The sequence below is a fragment of the Schistocerca nitens genome, chromosome 3 (assembly GCF_023898315.1).
Source record: "Schistocerca nitens isolate TAMUIC-IGC-003100 chromosome 3, iqSchNite1.1, whole genome shotgun sequence".
Taxonomy (NCBI): domain Eukaryota; kingdom Metazoa; phylum Arthropoda; class Insecta; order Orthoptera; family Acrididae; genus Schistocerca; species Schistocerca nitens.
This window is the reverse complement of record NC_064616.1, coordinates 41,449,739-41,468,936: the sequence shown is the minus strand read 5'-3', so window position 1 is coordinate 41,468,936 and position 19,198 is coordinate 41,449,739. Positions and strand designations below refer to the sequence as shown.

The 19,198-nt window shown below is 44.5% G+C and overlaps 1 protein-coding gene across 1 annotated transcript in view; it reads right to left on the bottom strand.

Moving 5' to 3' along the window:
* Nucleotides 1-19,198, bottom strand: part of LOC126247989 (transmembrane protein 183-like) — a 173,891-nt gene that overhangs the window by 85,698 nt on the left and 68,995 nt on the right. The gene's annotated exons all lie outside the window — the stretch shown is intronic.

Below are 19,198 nucleotides of genomic sequence, written 5' to 3'. Positions count from 1 at the left end.
GCCAGCAGTAATGGAAAAACAAGCCAATACATGATGAAGTGGTCCTGCCACCACCTTTTCCTGCGCCACTTATAACTCAGTCTCATCTTTTTTTAAATATTTCCAATGTACTGTATTCAGCAACAATATCTATTGTCAACCTTCTAAATTCAAACACTGAGACTCAAAGAATATGCTCGGTCACAATCGAGGAAACTTTGCCCATTTCTGGCTAGTGAACTCTTATTGCCTGGTGACTTGTTAAGTCATCCAATAGCCAGTGTAGCCGCCAAACCACACTAATGTTTGGAGAGGGGAGTGGCACTTCAACGATTAGAGTGCAAATAGGGGTGAAAGCATTTTATGAAGTGCTGAAAACATACATTCCAAACAGATGATATGCTATGACAGAAGGGCTTCGCGATAGCAAATTTTACAGACTTTTATGTTCAAATCTGACAATACAGTTGCAACAGCTACATACACTATAGTGCATTTAAAATTAGTTGCGACTTTTGAAGTTTGGCTGATCGGAGGCGGACGTGACACCATTGCACAGGTAACACCAATAACGAACCGGATTTCCCTACCATGCCACCAGCAGTTCGGCTGGCAAAGCGCCTCTGTTGCCACACCACGAAACCACTTGGTGTCACGCATTACATGCATCAACGTTTGCCAGCTATCAAAGTCTTATTTTCTGGCATTGAAGGGTTCTGTAGTTAGGCATTGTTAACAAGTATTTTATGTTGGCGTTGTATTAATAACAGTGCAGTACATCTGAATACGAGATTTGCAATAAATGTGCCATGCAAGAAAACGTTCACTGACTGGTGAGATAACATTCTGCTGCAAAGCACTCCTCGGAATTCGACAATAGTAATCGACAAAACATCTTGCTACTCTGTTGTGATGCATAAAGCCCCAACAATGCAGTGTAGGAAAGCGGATATTTTGCTCTGGATACAAAGAAATTTTCCACGAGATAAAGTTGAACCTACCATGTACAAAGCAGTGTTAATGGAACTTTTAATGCTGTACAAACCAAAACTTCATGCTCCCAGGTCAACGGAATGGCTAATGGTAAAGGACAGAGTTCAAGGTTCCTCCGTATCATGCTCATTTAAATGCAGCTGAGAACATATGGGCCTAGGTGAAAAGTAATGCGGCAAAAAAACAGTAACACGTTAATGCTCAGTTACTTTGAAATATTGAGAAAAGAAGCCGTCACAAATGCTATACGACAGGACTGGTCTAGAGTTGTCAGGAGACACTTGTTCATGATGGACTGTGACAAGTTTTGAGGGATACATAACTTCTCCTGTTGCAATGTTAGCAGAGTTTAGAAATATTGATCTTACTAACATTCTAATGGAGGTGAAATTGAAACAGAATCGTGAAATAGTGTATTATTAAACTAGCAACACGGTGCAAGTCAGGACAATACTTTATAAAATAAAGTTACAAACCCACAGCAGTTCTCATTTCACCAGCTAACGATGGCCACAACTAGTTACATTACTTCAGTGGAAAAAATCTGTAGTCGTTTGAATATCACAGTAGATATGGAAGTTTTGCATATTAATCATATGGCAAAACAATCTCATCTTTGTGCACTACGTTTTGCCATTTTTTTAAAATCTCAAACCATTTATAAGATACGAGGTGTTTATGAATATTTCACTCTAGTTTTTTTTTACTGACTCACAAGTTGGTGATGGAAGGCTTAACACACAATCTATTATCTTGAGACTGGAAACAGACAGTGATATCCTTCAAAGTTCAAGGAATAATCCAATATATTATCTACATTTAATACATGGCAGCATGTAACCTAACACGCACCAAACACAAATTCACAGCGACCCATATTTTTCACTGCAAACTAAGAAATTTTTGCAGCAGTTTACCTGCTATCGAAATATCACAACAACGACCATTAACGAAATGATAGGCAGTTCATCATGAAGCTGATGAATTAAACTATAAGATACGTGAGAATGAGCATTTATTAAGAAATAGTTTCTTTAAAATTGTTTGAGAATTTTTGTTTGTTTGGGGTTTAAGGGCACTCAACTACTGAGGTCACTAGCGCCCAGTCACAATTGTTAGAGCACACAGAATCTAGTAAAACTCAAGGGGGGAGGGGGGGGGGGAGGGGACACCAGATAGTTCTTACAAAGAGGCAGATAAAATAACTGAAAGAGTTAGATGTCTGTTGACAAGCCAGTCAAAGTAATAAAACTAAGAACACGAGCAGCTGCTCGAGCGTCATCAGCTAAAATATCCTGTAAAGTAGATGGCAGAGACAGCACAACACGAGATTGACTAAAACGGGGACACGACAATAAAACATGGCACACTGTTAATGCATGACCACAAGGGCACTGCGGGGCTGTTCACCGGAGAGCAGGTAGCGGTGGCTAAACCGGCAATGCCCAATCCGCAACCTGGTCAGAAGGACTTCTTTTCGCCGAGATGGTCGGGAGGAAGTTGTCCAAACAGTTGGGAACTGTTTTACTGCCCGGAGCTTGTTTCCTTGAAGTGACGACCAAGTATCCCACCACAACGACACAAGCTTCTTACAAACAACCCCACTAACGTCAGATGACGGGACACAATGGGAGGCTGGCCGAGGCAGAAGGACTGCAGCCTTGGCTGCGGCATCAGCAGCCTCATTCCCAGGCACTCCCACATGGCCAGGAACCCACAGAAAGCTGACAGGAGAGCCGTCTGCAGCAAAAGAATAGAGGGACTGCTGGATCCGTTGCACCAAGGGATGGACCGGATATGGAGCTCCAAGGCTCTGAAGAGCACTGAGTGAATCAGAGCAGAGTACATACGATGAATGGCGGTGGTGGCGGCGGGCATACTGAACGGCCTGATGGAGAGCAAAAAGCTCGGCCGTAAAACTGGAACATTGGTCGAGGAGCCGGTATTTAAAGGCGACGGCCCCAACGACAAAGGCACAGCCGACACCATCATCAGTTTTGGAGCCATCAGTGTAAATAAAGGTGTGACTGGCAAGTCGCGCACGAAGTTCGACAAACCGTGAGCAATACACTGCAGCCGGAGTACCCTCCTTCGGGAGCGAGCTGAGGTCGAGATAAATATGAACCGGAGCCTGGAGCCAAGGTGGTGCTGGGCTCTCACCCTCTCTGAAGGTGGTAGGGAGGGCAAAATCAAATTGTCGAAGCAGGCGATGAAAGCGGACTCTAGGGGACAGCAGGGCAGACACATACAACCCATACTGACGGTCGAGAGAATCGGCGAAGAAGGACTGATAAGAGGGGTGGTCGGGCATTGACAACAGCCGCAGGCATACCGACAAAGCAGTACGTCGTGCCGGTAGGTCAATGGTAATTCGGCAGCTTCAGCATAAAGACTCTCGACGGGACTAGTGTAGAATGCTCCGGTCACAAGTCGTAATCCCCTATGGTGGATAGAGTTGAGACGGCGTAAGAGGGATGGCCGAGCAGACGAATAGACGAGGCTCCCATAATCCAGCTTTGATCGGACTATGGACCGATACAAGCGAAGCAGAACAGTGCGATCCTGCTCCCCAAGATGAACCACTAAGAACTCTGAGGACATTAAGGGAACGTGTACAACGGGCAGCCAAATAAGAGACGCGCGGAGACCAACAAAGTTTCCTCTCCAGTGTGAACCCTAGAAACTTAGTTGTTTCCACAAAGGGGAGAACAACGGGACTGAGATGTTAGGATGGCGGAAGGAACGCTTTATATCGCCAAAAGTTGATGCAAACCTTCTCTTCAGAGAACCGGAAGCCATTTGCCACACTCCATGAGTATAGGCTGTCTAGACAACGCTGAAGGCAGCGCTCCAGGAGGCATGTTCTCTGGGCACTGCAGTAGATCGCGAAGTCATCGACAAAAAGAGAGCCCGAGACATTAGGTGGAATGCAATCCATAATTGGATTGATCGCGATGGCAAAAAGGGCTACGCTCAAGACGGAGCCCTGAGGCACTCCGTTCTCCTGGAGGAAGACGTCGGACAATAAGGAACCCACATGTACCCTAAACTTTCGATCTGTTAAAAAGGAATCAATAAAAAGGGGCAGACGACCGCGTAGACCCCACCTGTGCATAGTGCGGAGGATACCTCCTCTCCAACAGGTATCATAAGCCTTCTCCAAATCGAAGAACACAGCTACCGTTTGGCGCTTTCGTCAAAAGTTGTTCATGATGAATGTCGACAAGGTCACAAGGTGGTCAACAGCGGAGAGGCGGCAATGAAAGCCGCATTGAACATTGGTAAGTAGCCGTCGAGATTCAAGAATCCAAACTAACCGAGCGTTAACCATGCGCTCCATCACCTTACAGAGACAGCTTGTAAGAGAAAAGGGGCGGTAACTAGAAGCAAGGTGTCTATCCTTCCCGGGTTTGGGTATAGGAACAACGACGGCGTCACGCCAACACATGGGGACTTGACCTTCGGTCCAGACGCGATTGTAGGTACGAAGAAGGAAGCTTTTGCCTGCCGGAGAAAGGTGTGCCAGCATCTGAACGTGAATGGCATCTGGTCCCAGAGCAGAGGACCGGGACAGTGCAAGTGCACGTTCGAGTTCCCGCATAGTAAAGGGGGCATTATAATTTTCCAGATTCAGCGAGTGGAAGGAAGGTCGCCGAACCTCTTCTGCCTCTTTCCTGGGAAGGAAGGCAGGGTGGTAATGGGCGGAGCTTGAAACCTCCGCGAAAATGCGGCCGAAGGCGTTGGAAACAGCCAAAGGATCAACAAGGACCTCATTACCTGAAGTCAGGCCAGGTACAGAGGAGTGGGCCTTAATGCCCGACAGCTGGCGCAGGCCACCCCAGACGACAGAAGAGGGAGTAAAACTATTAAAGGAGCTGGTGAAAGAGGCCCAACAAGCTTTTTTGCTGTCTTTGATGACTCTACGGCATTGCGCTCGGAGTCTTTTGTATCCTATACAATTCACCAACGTATGATGGCGGCGAAAGGTGCGTAAAGCATGTCAGCGAGCACGGATAGCGTCTCTACAAGCCTCATTCCACCAGGGGATGGAAACGCGACGTGAAGAAGAGGTAGTACAAGGAATGGAACGTTCGGCAGCATTAATGATAACAGCCGTGAGGTATTCGACCCGACTGTCACAACTGAGAAAATCGTGGTCCGGAAAGGTCGCCAGGGATGAGTAAAGGCCCCAGTCAGCTTTCAGTATGTTCCAGCTCGAAGGACGTGGGGATGGGGTGTGGTGCAGGAGACGAACGACACAGGGGAAGTGGTCGCTCGAATAGGTGTCAGAAAGGACATACCACTCGAACCGACAGGCAAGAGTGGTAGAACAGATTGAGAGGTCCAAGTGGGAGTAGGTATGAGTAGAGTCCAAGAGGAAAGTCGGGGCGCCAGTATTGAGGCAGACAAGATTGAGATGGTTGAAGACATCCGCCAAGAGGGAGCCTCTCTGACAGGATGCAGGAGAGCCCCAAAGGGATGATGGGCATTTAAGTCGCCAAACAATAAAAACGGCGGAGGAAGCTGAACAATCAGGTGCATCATGTCAACCCGACTAACTGCAGATGACGATGGAGTGTAGACGGTACAAACAGAAAAAGTAAAGGCAGAAAGAGTAAGACGGACAGCTATTGCTTGGAGTGGGGTGGTCAATGGGATGGGACGGTAATAGACATCGTCCCAAACGAGCAACATGACCCCACCATGAGCTGGAATACCGTCCGCAGGGCTGAGGTCAGAACGCTCCGAGGTATAGTGGGTAAAAGCAATACGGTCAGTTGGGCGCAACTTGGTTTCCTGAAGACCAAGGACGAGCCGACAGTGCAGGCGGAGGAGCAGTTGTAATTCCTCCTGATTAGATCGAATACCTCTTATGTTCCAATGTAACAAAGCCATCGCTAGTCAGAAAAAAAAGGGAGGGGAACGAAACGGGTGAAGAGCGGGTCACCACGACGGCCGCGGAGGGCCAGGTTTCGAGGGAACAACGCTACAACCGGCGGGAGGCGGATCCTGTTCCATCGAGTCGTCGTCAGCTGCGGCCGCTTTCCCGGGTTGCGTAGGAGGGGCAGCTTCCTTCGCCGACGAGAGGCCAGCTGAGCGCCTGGCAGCAGAGCGTCCCGGCGAAACTGAGGACGGCCTGGAGCGGCGACTCGCGGATGGAGCGTCAGACGAAACGTGCCGAGGTGGAGAGGGGGATAAAGATTTCTTCTTGGAGGCCTTCTTGGAAGTCCGATGAGGCACGGGGATGGTGTGCTGGACCCGAAGAAGGTCCTCATGCACGGGGTCCGTTTTGGAACGCCAGACCTCGGAAGCCGGGGTCCGGATCGTTTCCCCGATGGACGCCCGAGAAGAGGATCGCTTCTCAGGCGGCGGAGGGGGAGGAGGAGGAAGGGTGGCCCCTGGGGCAGAGGGGGCAGGGGCCGCGAGGGAGGAGGATTTGGAAGGGAGGGATTTGGGAGGCGGAGGCATAGACCTCGGATGGGGTGAGGAGGTGGAGGGGGGACAGGATAGGGGTGAGGATACTGTGGAAGGAGTGGACACGACTGAGGCAAACGAAGTTGTCAACGTCACGGGATGGAGGCGGTCATATTTCTTCCTGGCCTCAGAATAAGAGAGACGATCCAAAGTTTTTATTCTTGAATCTTTTTCTCCATCTGACACGCAGGGCAGTCTAAAGATGTAGGCGAGTGGATGCCAGGACAATTGACGCACCGAGGTGGTGGGGTGCATGTATGTTCCTCACGAAGAGGACGTCCACAATCGCCACAAAGGGGCTCAGCCTCACACCGTGACGACATGTGCCCAAAGCGCAAACACCGAAAGCAGCGCATAGGAGGCGGGACGTAAGGTCGCACGTCGCACCGGTAGCACATCACCTTTACCTTCTCCGGGAGAACGTCCCCCTCGAAGGCGAGGATAAAGGCCCCGGTGTCAACGCGACGGTCTTTGGGGCCGTGCTGGACTCGCACAAAATGCACGCCTCGGCGCTCCAGGTTGGCCCTGAGCTCCTCATCAGTTTGCAGCAGGAGGTCCCGATGAAAAATAATCCCCTGCGTCCTATTCAGTGCCAGATGCGAGACAATAGACACTGGGATGTCCCCTAGTCAGTCGCACGCCTGGAGCACCGCCGACTGTGTGGCGGAGGTGGTCTTTATAAGAACGGACCCCGAACGCATTTTACTGAGAGCCTCGATTTCCCCGAAGATATCCTCGATGTGCTGGACAAAGAACATGGGCTTGGAGGTGGCGAACATCCCCCCCATCGGTCCGAGAACAGACTAAATAGTGGGGGAAGTACTTCGCCCCAAGCCGGCGGGCCTGTCCTTCCTCCCAGGGAGTGGCCAAGGGGGAAAGGGCAGGAGAACCAGAACCAGAGACAGTACCTTTCTTTTTAAAAGACTCGGCCGCAGAGCGACCTGATACATGTTGACGTTTCATCTGCGAAACGTCCGCCCCGATACCACCCACTCCGACCAGGGGCTCTCCCCACGGGCGCCACCCAGCCTCAGCAAGGGCCACCTGGCAGGATGACCGTTGCTGGGAGTCCTGATGCCCCAAGGAGACGGGCATCTACTCCTTGGCCGACGTGGGGAGGGTACAGCTCAGGTATCGGCAGTACGATCCCTGTGTAGTCAGGGGGCTACAACCTAGAGGGTACATGACGACCCCACTACAACGGGCTGGCTACCGTGCTGGATTTCGGGTGCCATGGAAAGTCCATCATGATCGTAGGTGCAGATGGGGACGCACTATGGGCGTAACTTGTGCAACTCATCAGGCGTTTAGGCCCAAGTGGAGGAATAGTGGGTATGGTTACAATGCTGTTACAATGCTGAGTGCCAAGGTCTTAGTGCACTGAGGACCAGTGGTACACCACGTAAGGCGTCCTTCCCCAAAAGGCTCGTACTTCTGTAGAATTTTGAAAAATGGAGGTCAAACCCCAAGGAGGACCATCACATGGAAGGCCGAAACGGTTGAAACTCCTTTTAGTCGCCTGTTACGACAGGCAGGAATACCTCGGGCCTATTCTTACCCCTGACCCGCAGGGGGATTGTTTGAGAAAGATAGCAGCTCGGCCAGTTTGCTGATCACACAGTCAAATGAGCCTGCCTGGTTCCACGCCGAGTATGCCAGGCATATCATCACTTGCTGACGAGCCCAGCACACACTGGCAACTACACTTCCCTCCACTCGCTCCATGCTGAACTCTCAAAAGTCGCAACTCATTTTAAACACACTGTACGCACATATATACTTTGCACCACACACTGTAGGTTGTAAAGATTGATGGCAGATACAGAGGGCATCACCTGAGCTTTCTTTCAAATTATACACAGAATATTGAAAGTCCCTGAGCCAGCTTCTAATAAGCTTATGACATCAAGTGGGGTAGTAAATTCTGTGTGTGTGTGTGTGTGTGTGTGTGTGTGTGTGTGTGTATCATAAGAAAAGCATTAAACAATAACAGCAATGGCGACAAAGTTTGTCATTACGCAGATGTCCACGTTTAAGTTCATGGTTTAATCATTTACTTGCTGTGATGTTTTTAGTTCAATTTTTGATTTTTTTCTGGGTGAGCAGAAAGGATAATCTCTCAAAAACACGTGTTTTGAACATGTAATTTGTGGTCATACCATGTTGGAAAACAGCATGGTTAATTTGTACCCAGAAACCAATTTCAATTTTTTGATTAGTTTTTGCTTGCTATTACATGACCGATTATTTTAAGAACTGAAATTCATTACCACAAATAACTGTATTAACATTCTATTGTACATTTAAATTCTTTTGCATTGACAGATTTTATACAAAGTATTGGAGAGGACTGTGACTTTTAATCATATATACCAATTACATGTGTTTTTGCTCGTATTTTCGGGGGGGGGGGTGGTTTCACATTTTCTTTGATTCTACATTTTCCACAGTTTTGTGTTTTTTTTTTAAAAAAAAAAAAAAAAAAAGACTGGACCGCACGAAAACGTAAAATCGGTGTTTCACTGTAATACTATTTCTGCTAACAAAGATAATATAAATTAGAAGTAGCATTACTTACACACACGCATGATGTGAGAGGAAAGTAATGAGACTGACAACAATGCAAACAATCTGGCAATGCTGTGTTGTTCTACTTTTGAAGACCAATGTGTTCATCCCTTCCAGATGCTCAGTCTGAGTTTCAGCTCCATACAGCCACCACATGAGTTTTGAGAGCACCATCAATGAAGTTGTGTTTTTCATGTGAGGGATGAAAATGGAACAGCAGAATTAGAGCAATGTGCTGCCATCAAGTTGTGTGAAACTTGGGGAATTTGTGAGTGTCACCTTTGAAAAGTTGATACAGATCTATGGGAAACATTCCTTGTAACAAGTTTTTCACTGTAAAAAATTATTTTTGGAAGGCTGAGAACACACTGAAGACTAATCTTGTTCAGGGAGACCTTCAACTTCAAAAACTGATGAAAATGTCTAATGTGTGCATGCTCTTGTGACATCAGACTCTCGTTTAACAATAAGGATGATGGGCGAGGTGTTAAATTGAATCAGTTTCACTGTACCTCGAATTTTGACCAAAGTTTTGCATGTACGAAATGTTTGTGTTGAAAACCTCACAACTAATCAGAAGGATAAGCTAAGAAATGTATGCATTGATCATCTTGAGAGGACTGTCAATGACCATAAATGGGTCAGACAAACTTTCAACCAATTTCTTAATAAAGATGTCCTTGAGAGGTGCAGGAACAAGGTGAACAAAGAGTGGACACTGCAGACAAATGGATATTGCATCATGACAACACCCCCCATCACACAGCCCCTTCCATGATGGAATTTTTGACCTCAAAAGGCATTGCTGTAGGTCCACAGACCCCCCCCCCCCTCCCACCATTCAGGACTCAGGAGAACATTCAAATGAAAGTGACCAACTTGATAAGGCCCTACCAGTTGAAGCCTTTCAGCACTGCTACTAATAAGACTAGGAACAACTACTCTGCCTGTGTCTAGCTGCTACTTTGAAGGGGACAACATTATTCCCGAACATTATTGTCTGAAAAAAAATAAAAACATTGGTAGACAAAAAATCATTGTCACTACTTTTCTCAAACATCTCATATTCTATGACATACACCAAAAGTAATCTTTGCACGTATAGCAAATGTCAGTGACAACTGCATATATTTCATACAAAATTCCTTATGCTAATTACATATACAATGTGTAAACTGAAATCAATCCAGAATTGTTGAGCCGTGTTATCACTGGTGATGAAAGTTAGTTTTTTTCAGTATGATCGAGAGACAAAACACGAAAGTTCGCAATGGTGCTCAAAAGGATCACCCAGACCAAAAAAAGATTGCATACCAAAGTCAAAAGTGAAATGCATGCTTGTGTGCTTCTTTGATTCCAAGGGAATTATTCGTAAAGAGTGGGTGCCTCCTGGACAAACAGTTAACCAATATTACTCCAAAGAAATTTTAGAAAGACTTCGTAAAAGAGTTCTTGTCCATGCCAACATTGCTGATAATTGGATTCTGCATCATGATAATGTGCCATCCCATACTGCTCTGTCAGTACAGCAACTTTTAACCTCAAAACAAATTTCAGTACCACCACAGCCACCTTATTCACCAGATAAAGCTCTGTGCGACTTTTTTTCTATTTCCAAGAGTCAAAATGGTGGTCAAGAGACACCGCTTTCAAACAACACAAGATGTCAAAAACGCTGCGACGAGGGTCTTGGAGGATATTACAGAAAATGAGTTCCAGAAATGTTACCATCAATGGCAGAAGCGCTGGAGAAAGTGTGTGCAACCACAAGGGAACTACTTTGAAGGAGACAACACTACTCTTGACTAAAACTGTAAGCAACATTTTTTTTTTCACATCAGTCTCATTACATAATTGTCGCACCTCATATGTATATAAAAATAATGGGTTTTGTATTATTACATGATCACCACAAAATATTGTCACTGGGATGCACTGGATAACATCACATATGAGGCAGAATGAATAATAATGAACTGAAAAATCACATATGCATAAAACACTACAATATGCAATCTAAGTAATGTATTATCAGAAATAGGTGTAATACAGATATCACGAAGATGAGCAACACCAGAAACCACTCTGGTGAAGTAAAATACTACCACAAAATAGCTTCTGTTGAACAGTTAATTACTAATGAGGTATTCAACTATTTCTACAAGCCGCAGAGCATCAAATGTGCAAGCCAAGTTAAATTAGCTACATTAAGTAGCGCCATACGAAATTTGATGAATCTTCAAAACAAAGTTTGCAAGGAAGTCAAGAAATCAACACACAGAAACAGCTCATATAGCAAACGTCATTAAGCAAGGAAGTAAATGCCACACAACTTACAATAAAGATAAAAACAACTGAATTATAAGAACTTGTTTCGTATGTATAAAAGAAAGCAAGATACAGAAAACCCTACTGGAAAACATATAGTCACAACTAAGACAATGATACAGAAATCAAATAATTAATACAACAGATTTTGAAGTAAACACTAATCTTCCAGTGTTTAGCATCCTATCAACAATAAGAAGTTCTTAGACACAGAGCACAAGCTCTGAGCAGAGAAGGATGGATGGAAACTGAACATGCCCTTTCCAAAGGAAACAATTACTTTAAGTGATTTAGGAGAATAGTGGAAACCCAAAATCTGGATGGCTGAACAGAGATTCGTACAGCCATCCTCTTGGATATGAGTGTAATGTCTTACTACATTGCTTTGCTCAGTACACAGATTTTGAGTGCTCCTCTCACTTTATCTTAATGGGAATGGAAATCTCTATATCTACATTATACCCCACAAGCCACCTTGAAGTGTCTGGTGGAGGGTACTTTTGGCACGACTATATTGTTTTCCCGTTTCCTATTTCATTCACTAATGGCACACGGGAAGAATGATTGTCAGCAAAACACCATGTGACATCCAATTTCTGAATTTCTCATTGTGATCATTTCACAAGACTTATGTCCACTCTTGAAATTTCAAGTGTCAAAAACCCTCCTTGACAACAGGAATGACCTGCGCTTTTTTCCAGTCACTAGGTAACCTTCACTGCTCCAGTGGTCTATGATAAAACAGATGACACATGGGAAGAGCAGTGTGAAACCTTTTGTACTATTGCTAGAAGGGGAGCAAGCTCTTCCACATCTCTCTATAACCTCTCAGGTATCTTACCCAGTCCAGTTGCTTTTCCACCATCAAGCAGTTTTAGTTATTTTCTATTCTATGATAGCTTATCTCAGTATCTGCCATTTCAGCATTCATACGATGACAAAGGAGCAACGATATTATGATATGGTATGACAGAATTTTGAAAACCCGAATTCAGTATTTTGGATTAGTCATTTGTTTCAGTGTCAGTATGGTCATGGAGTGACTGAATAGATTATTTTGATCCATTTACTACCTTTACCTTTTACTTTCAGGTTCACTGAATACTACTTGCACTGTTCATCTTTTTCTCATTTTGCTTCATTCAGCTTTTGTTTGTCTGCTTGGCGATGACTTCACTAAAATCAGATATGAAACACACTCTGCAGCAACTTACTAACACGGTTATTAAACCACAGTGAGTCTTCTCCATGCTCACAACCTTGCTCAGCACATATTTGTCTAAGGAATATTGTGCAAGGTTTTTGAGTTTTATCTAGTTGTGTTCCACATTTTCACCTTCAGAGCTAAGCATTTGATGGTGACAACTTAAGATACTCTACAATTTGTTTCCTTCCACTCTTACTGTGAACCATTCAACAGTGAGGTACATTATCAGTAACACAACATATGTTGTTTCCTGTAGCTACATTCATAGTCTGTTCAGTATCTAGGTTGGTGGTTGCAAGTGGAGCAGGTACCATCCTAATACATCCCAAATTGATGCAGATAAGATTTGCAGATCAGTTGAAGTGCTTCAGTACTTCATACATGGCAAATGTTTCCAGAGTGGTAGGACTCAAGGATGAAGGTGATTTCACAGCAGAAAATTTCATATCAGCATAGCTTTTCCCAGTTCCCAAATACCTCAATGTTACTGTAAGTCTTATTAGAACTTACCAATTTTCTCATTACAGTGTCATTTCTCTTCATATATGGTATAACCTACAGCATCAACACAAAGATCGACACTCTACCCTAGGTAGTTAAACCAGTATTTTTTCAATTTTTATCTCCTTCAAAAGATTAACATGGAAAGACATCACATGTTTTAGAGGTCACTCTTGTCCATCTCATACTGTTCTTTTTCTTTTCTAAGTTCCAAAATAATAGCACTAGCAAAATAATTACAAGCAAATGTACTTCATTTAAATAGCCAGAAAATACTCTACACACACTGACTACTGATTCAGGACTGTGTGAAAGCTGCTGTGTGGCTGGAAGGTGCAAATTCAAACTGAAAACTACAGATCAGATGTGTAGACAGTCCTTGAGAAACATTGCCTGCACAAACAAACCTGAGTGTGTAAAGTTCAGAACCCTAGAAGCAAAGGAGTGGAATTCATACCACAACAAAATTAGAACAATATTTAGTTAATTAGCATTAAAAGCAAGCAGGAAGTTAAGAGGATCTCATTAAACATATAATAAATGGAAGGAGCAGTGTGAAACACTTTGTGCAGGTTACAGATCTTATGACATTTTTATCTTGGGCAAAGAAGACTGCAACTACGATTTTTCCAGCCAGCATGAGGGATGATGCACTTCCTTACTGATCATGACTCCTATCCATCCTGTTTATGCAGAAAAGAAAGGATATCAATAAAAGGTTGCAGGGTTAGATATCTCCACATTAAAATTTTAGCACCCGACTATTATTAAGAAATAAAATCCCTGGCTGAAATATGATCCATCAACAATTATGAAAGGAAAGATTACAAACTGAGTTGCAGGAAGGGAAAACAAAAAGCCTGTTACATACAAAGCTTTCGGCCAAAGCTTTGCAACTCTTGTGTTGCATGAAAGCAGCAGTTGGGTTTGGGCCAGGAAAATGGGAGGGATAGCGAAGTATAGGTGGGAGGAGAGAAGAGCACTGCCTGGCAGAGCATGTAGGGATGACAAGGTGCAGGACAAGGCTGTCAGGGGCAGTGTCAGGAGGCTGTGGGGGAGGGGGAAAACAGGCACAGAAAAGCAGAGGAGCCGATAGGAAAAAAGAGTGGTAGGTGCATTGGCAGAGAGTATCGCACAATGAGAGTGAGGGGACATGAACTGAGAGGGGGTTATTGGACAGAGGGATGTAAACTGTTGGGTGGAGGGTGTGGGGACATTAGGTTATTGTAGGTTGAGGCCGGAATAAATCCAGGAGCAGGACAACTTCCATCTGCGCAGTTCTGAAAAGCTGATGGTGGATGGTGGATGGTAGGTTGTAGATGGCCCAGGTTGTGGAAGCAATCATTAAAACCTTGCATCTTATGTTCAACTGCATGTTTGCCACAGGGTGGTCCAGTTTGCTCTTTGCCACAGTTTGGTGGTGGTCACTCATACTGGAGGACAGCTGGTTGATAGTTGATAGTCATAGCACTATAAAAAAGCTGTGCAGTGATTTTAGCAGATCAGGTATACGACATGGCTGCTTTCATGTGTGGCCGGGTCTCTGAGTAGGATAAACCTGCGACAGGACTGGAATAGGAAGTGCTGGGTGGGTGGATTGCACAGGTCTCATACCTGGGTCTTCCACTGGGATATGATCCCTGTGGCAAGCGGCTGGGATTGGGAGTGGCACAGGATAATATGAAGGAGTGCAAAGGATATGATGACAGATAAAGCCCTGACAAAGGATGTGGTTCAGTTGTTCCAGTTCAGGGTGGTAGTGGGTGATGAAGAGGGCACTCCTTTGTAGCTGGTTCTTGGGAGGGGGGGCGAGGCTTGTAGTTGTGGGGGATACTGCACAGAAAATCTGTTTGCGATTAGGTCTGGGGGATAGTGCCTGTCTGTGAAGACCTTAGCGAGACCTTCAGTGTACTGGGCAATGGAGTTCTTGTCACTGCAGATACACTATCCTCTGGTGACTAGGCCGTATGGGAAGGATTTTTGGTGTGGAAGGGGCAGCAGTAGAAATGTGGGTATTGTTGGTGGGTTCAATGTGGGGAGAAGGGTGGATGGAGACATCAGAGATAAGGTGGCCAACATCCAGGAAGGTTGCCAACATCCAGGAAGGTGGCACACTGTGTTGAGGACCAGCTAAAGCAGATGGGAGAAAAAAAAGGTGTTGTTGTAGTGAAGGTAGGAAGCTAGGGTGTCTTGGAACTTATTGCAGATCTTGAAGGTATCATCAATTAACCTAAACTAGACCAGAGGTATCGCATTTTGGAGGCTACGTGATTTCCTCTAGATGGCAAATAAAAAGGTTGGCATAGGAGTGTGCCATGCGGATGCTCACTGCTATGCTGCAGATTTATTTGTATCCCTTCCCTTCAAAGGAGGAGTTGTGTATTAGTATAAAGTTAGTAAGGTATGTGTTTGAGGTAGTGGGTTTGGAGTCCAAAGGACATTGGGAGAGGTGGTATTCAACAGCTATGAGACCACAGGCATGAGGGATGTTAGTGTATAGGGAAGTGACAAGTAGGGATCCAGAGGGTAAAGGTGTGGATACAGTAGATAATCAGTGAAGGAAGCGGTTGGTATCTTTGATGCAAGATGCTACATTCTGGGTAATTTGTTGAGGTTGTTACTCAAGAGGGCCAAAATTCTTTCAATGTGGGCATAATCACCTACAATGGTGTGTCCAGGATTCTTGGGTTTGCGGATTTTTTGGGAGCATGTATAAGGTGGGTGTGTGAGGTGTCATGGGGGTTAGGAGGGAATTTGATTCAGGGCAGAGGTTCTGGGAAGGGCACAAAGCTTTAAGCAGGAATTACAAGGTTATGCTGAACTTCTGGGATGGAATCACTCCGACAGAGTTTATAGGTGAAGGAGTCATTCTCGGCCAATGCAACCACCACTTTTCCCCTTCCTATTCCTCTCCTTTTTCATTCCCTGTCTCCCTCCCTCCTCCCCCCATCCCAGGCTCCCAACACTGCCTCTGGCAGCTCTGTCCTGCCACCTTCCAGCCCTGCATGCTCCACCAAGCAGTGCTCTCCTCCCCAACGTACTCTAGCCTCCCTCCCCCCCCCCCCACCTCCCCGCCCTGCCCCACTCCCAATTGCTACTTCTGCTCAAAAGCAGGAGTTGAAGTCTGGCCCCAGCAACCAGAGATAATCACGTGTGCACGAGGTGCGACTGCTTGCACGAATGGGAGTGTGCGCTTTCCTTTCTTTCCAACAGACAGCTTTTGCTGAAAGCTTAGTGTGTAACAGTCTTTCCATTGTGCCTGTCTGCAACTCAACATTCCACGTTTACAGTTAATAGTGATCCATCCTTTCATAATTGTTTATGTTCCAACCTGGATATTCCACTGTTTGAAATGCGAACCACTTTGCCTCGTTCTTACTTAGAAGCATACAGCACATGGATGCTCAGTTTATAGCAATTTTATAAAAAATAAAATGTATGAAGTACTCTAATAAATGGAGCAACTGGACAAACAATTATACAAAAAATAAAGATGAGTCAGTCACACTGGATACATATTATAAACTTCTCACAATTAATGAGGAAGGTCAGAAAATATAAAACACTACAACACATATCAGTATTTATCTCATCATCTAAAGTAGAGGAGTAATCATCTAGGAAAGCAGTTGCTGTCCTCCTGTTAGGATACCAAACATTTTGATAATATATGGTACACTGACAACTGTATGCCACAAGCAACACATGTAAGTGTTTTAAACATTTTTTCAAGCAGTTAACAGCACATACACATTTTAAGAAATGCATAACACAAATACAGGTTCGTACTGTATTTTAGTCACCAAGTGGTTCCAATCGAAGACCATGCTCATGGTGCTGTACGAGACACAAAACAAAAACTAAATAAAATGCAGTTATGATCATGACCTGCAAGGTCAAAAATCAGGATGTAACATTCTTAAGAAGATACAGGGTTATTACAAATGATTGAAGCGATTTCACAGCTCTACAATAACTTTATTATTTGAGATATTTTCACAATGCTTTGCACACACATACAAAAACTCAAAAAGTTGTTTTAGGCATTCACAAATGTCCGATATGTGCCCCTTTAGTGATTCGGCAGACATCAAGTTCGAAAGCATCGTTGATGCAAGCTCGCAGTTCTGGCACGTTTCTTGGTAGAGGAGGTTTAAACACTGAATCTTTCACATAACCCCACAGAAAGAAATCGCATGGGGTTAAGTCGGGAGAGTGTGGAGGCCATGACATGAATTGCTGATCATGATCTCCACCATGACCGATCCATCGGTTTTCCAGTCTCCTGTTTAAGAAATGCCGAACATCATGATGGAAGTGCGGTGGAGCACCATCCTGTTGAAAGATGAAGTCGGCGCTGTTGGTCTCCAGTTGTGGCATGAGCCAATTTTCCAGCATGTCCAGATACACGTGTCCTGCAACGTTTTTTTCACAGAAGAAAAAGGGACCGTAAACTTTAAACCGTGAGATTGCACAAAACGCGTTAACTTTTGGTGAATTGCAAATTTGCTGCACAAATGCGTGAGGATTCTCTACCGCCCAGATTCGCACATTGTGTCTGTTCACTTCACCATTAAGAAAAAATGTTGCTTCATCACTGAAAACAAGTTTCGCACTGAACGCATCCTCTTCCATGAGCTGTTGGAACCGCGCCGAATATTCAAAGTGTTTGACTTTGTCATTGGGTGTCAGGGCTTGTAGCAATTGTAAATGGTACGGCTTCTGCTTTAGCCTTTTCCGTAAGATTTTCCAAACCGTCGGCTGTGGTAAGTTTAGCTCCCTGCTTGCTTTATTCGTCAACTTCCGCGGGCTACGCGTGAAACTTGCCTGCACGCGTTCAACCGTTTCTTCGCTCACTGCAGGCCGACCCGTTGATTTCTCCTTACAGAGGCATCCAGAAGCTTTAAACTGCTCATACCATCGCCGAATGGAGTTAGCAGTTAGTGGATCTTTGTTGAACTTCGTCCTGAAGTGTCGTTGCACTGTTATGACTGACTGATGTGAGTGCATTTCAAGCACGACATACGCTTTATCGGCTCCTGTCGCCATTTTGTCTCACTGCGCTCTCGAGCGCTCTGGCAGCAGAAACCTGTAGTGCGGCTTCAGCCGGACAAAACTTTATGAGTTTTTCTACGTATCTGTAGTGTGTCGTGACCATATGTCAATGAATGGAGCTACAGTGAATTTATGAAATCGCTTCAATCATTTGTAATAGCCATGTACTTTTTGTCAAAATGCTATTACAAATCCAACACTACATCATACATCTTACAGAAACACAAGGCACACAATTAATTTCAAACAGTATATACTCAATACACAGTGACTGTGTGACATGCAGGCATTGATCAATTTGAATAAAAATGATTAACTGGCTTGGGAGGGTCAACAAGAGAATAGCATATGTTCGCCAACATCATCATGGTCAAAAAACATGGAATACAAAGACATCACAAAAATGGATAGCAAATGAAGAAATCAAAGATTACAAAGTCCTACAGTTAAACACATGCACATAAGATACCTTCTAAAATAATGTGCTGATCATACACAAAACATGTAAAAGACAAACTGAAAACAGGTTTTTTATTCAACTGAAAGGCATAATAAAATATTAACAAATTAATTTTAAGCCAGTGGCCTAGTATTGAAGACATTATATCTGAGATGAAGTTCTATGACAGAGTAATCTGATGGACATTGTTGAAGAGTTTAATGTGTTATCTAAAGGTGTGAAATATAATTTAGTTCCTTCAGCAAATCACAAAAATATTAAGAAACTTGTTGCTAGTACTAAGGTGTTAATGAACAGACTGAAATTTCAATTGCACAGGCAAACCGTGCTTCGAGTAAAGTAGCCAAAATTTTAGACCAATATGTACAGAAAAATGTGAAGTACAAGGGGGAGAAAAATCTTTACTACCAGAAAATGAAAAACCCACTACACAACAGGGTTCAGTTTTGAAAACGGCAAGGGAAATTCTTTAGTCACCTTGTAGAAACATGACTATATAAAGAAGACACATCAACTTTTTGAGTCTAACATGGTTGGTTGGTGTTGAAGGGACCAAACAGCAAGGTCATCAGTCCCTTGTTTCAAATGCGGTCCATTCAGATAGTGTGACATCTGAGAAACATCAGAACGAT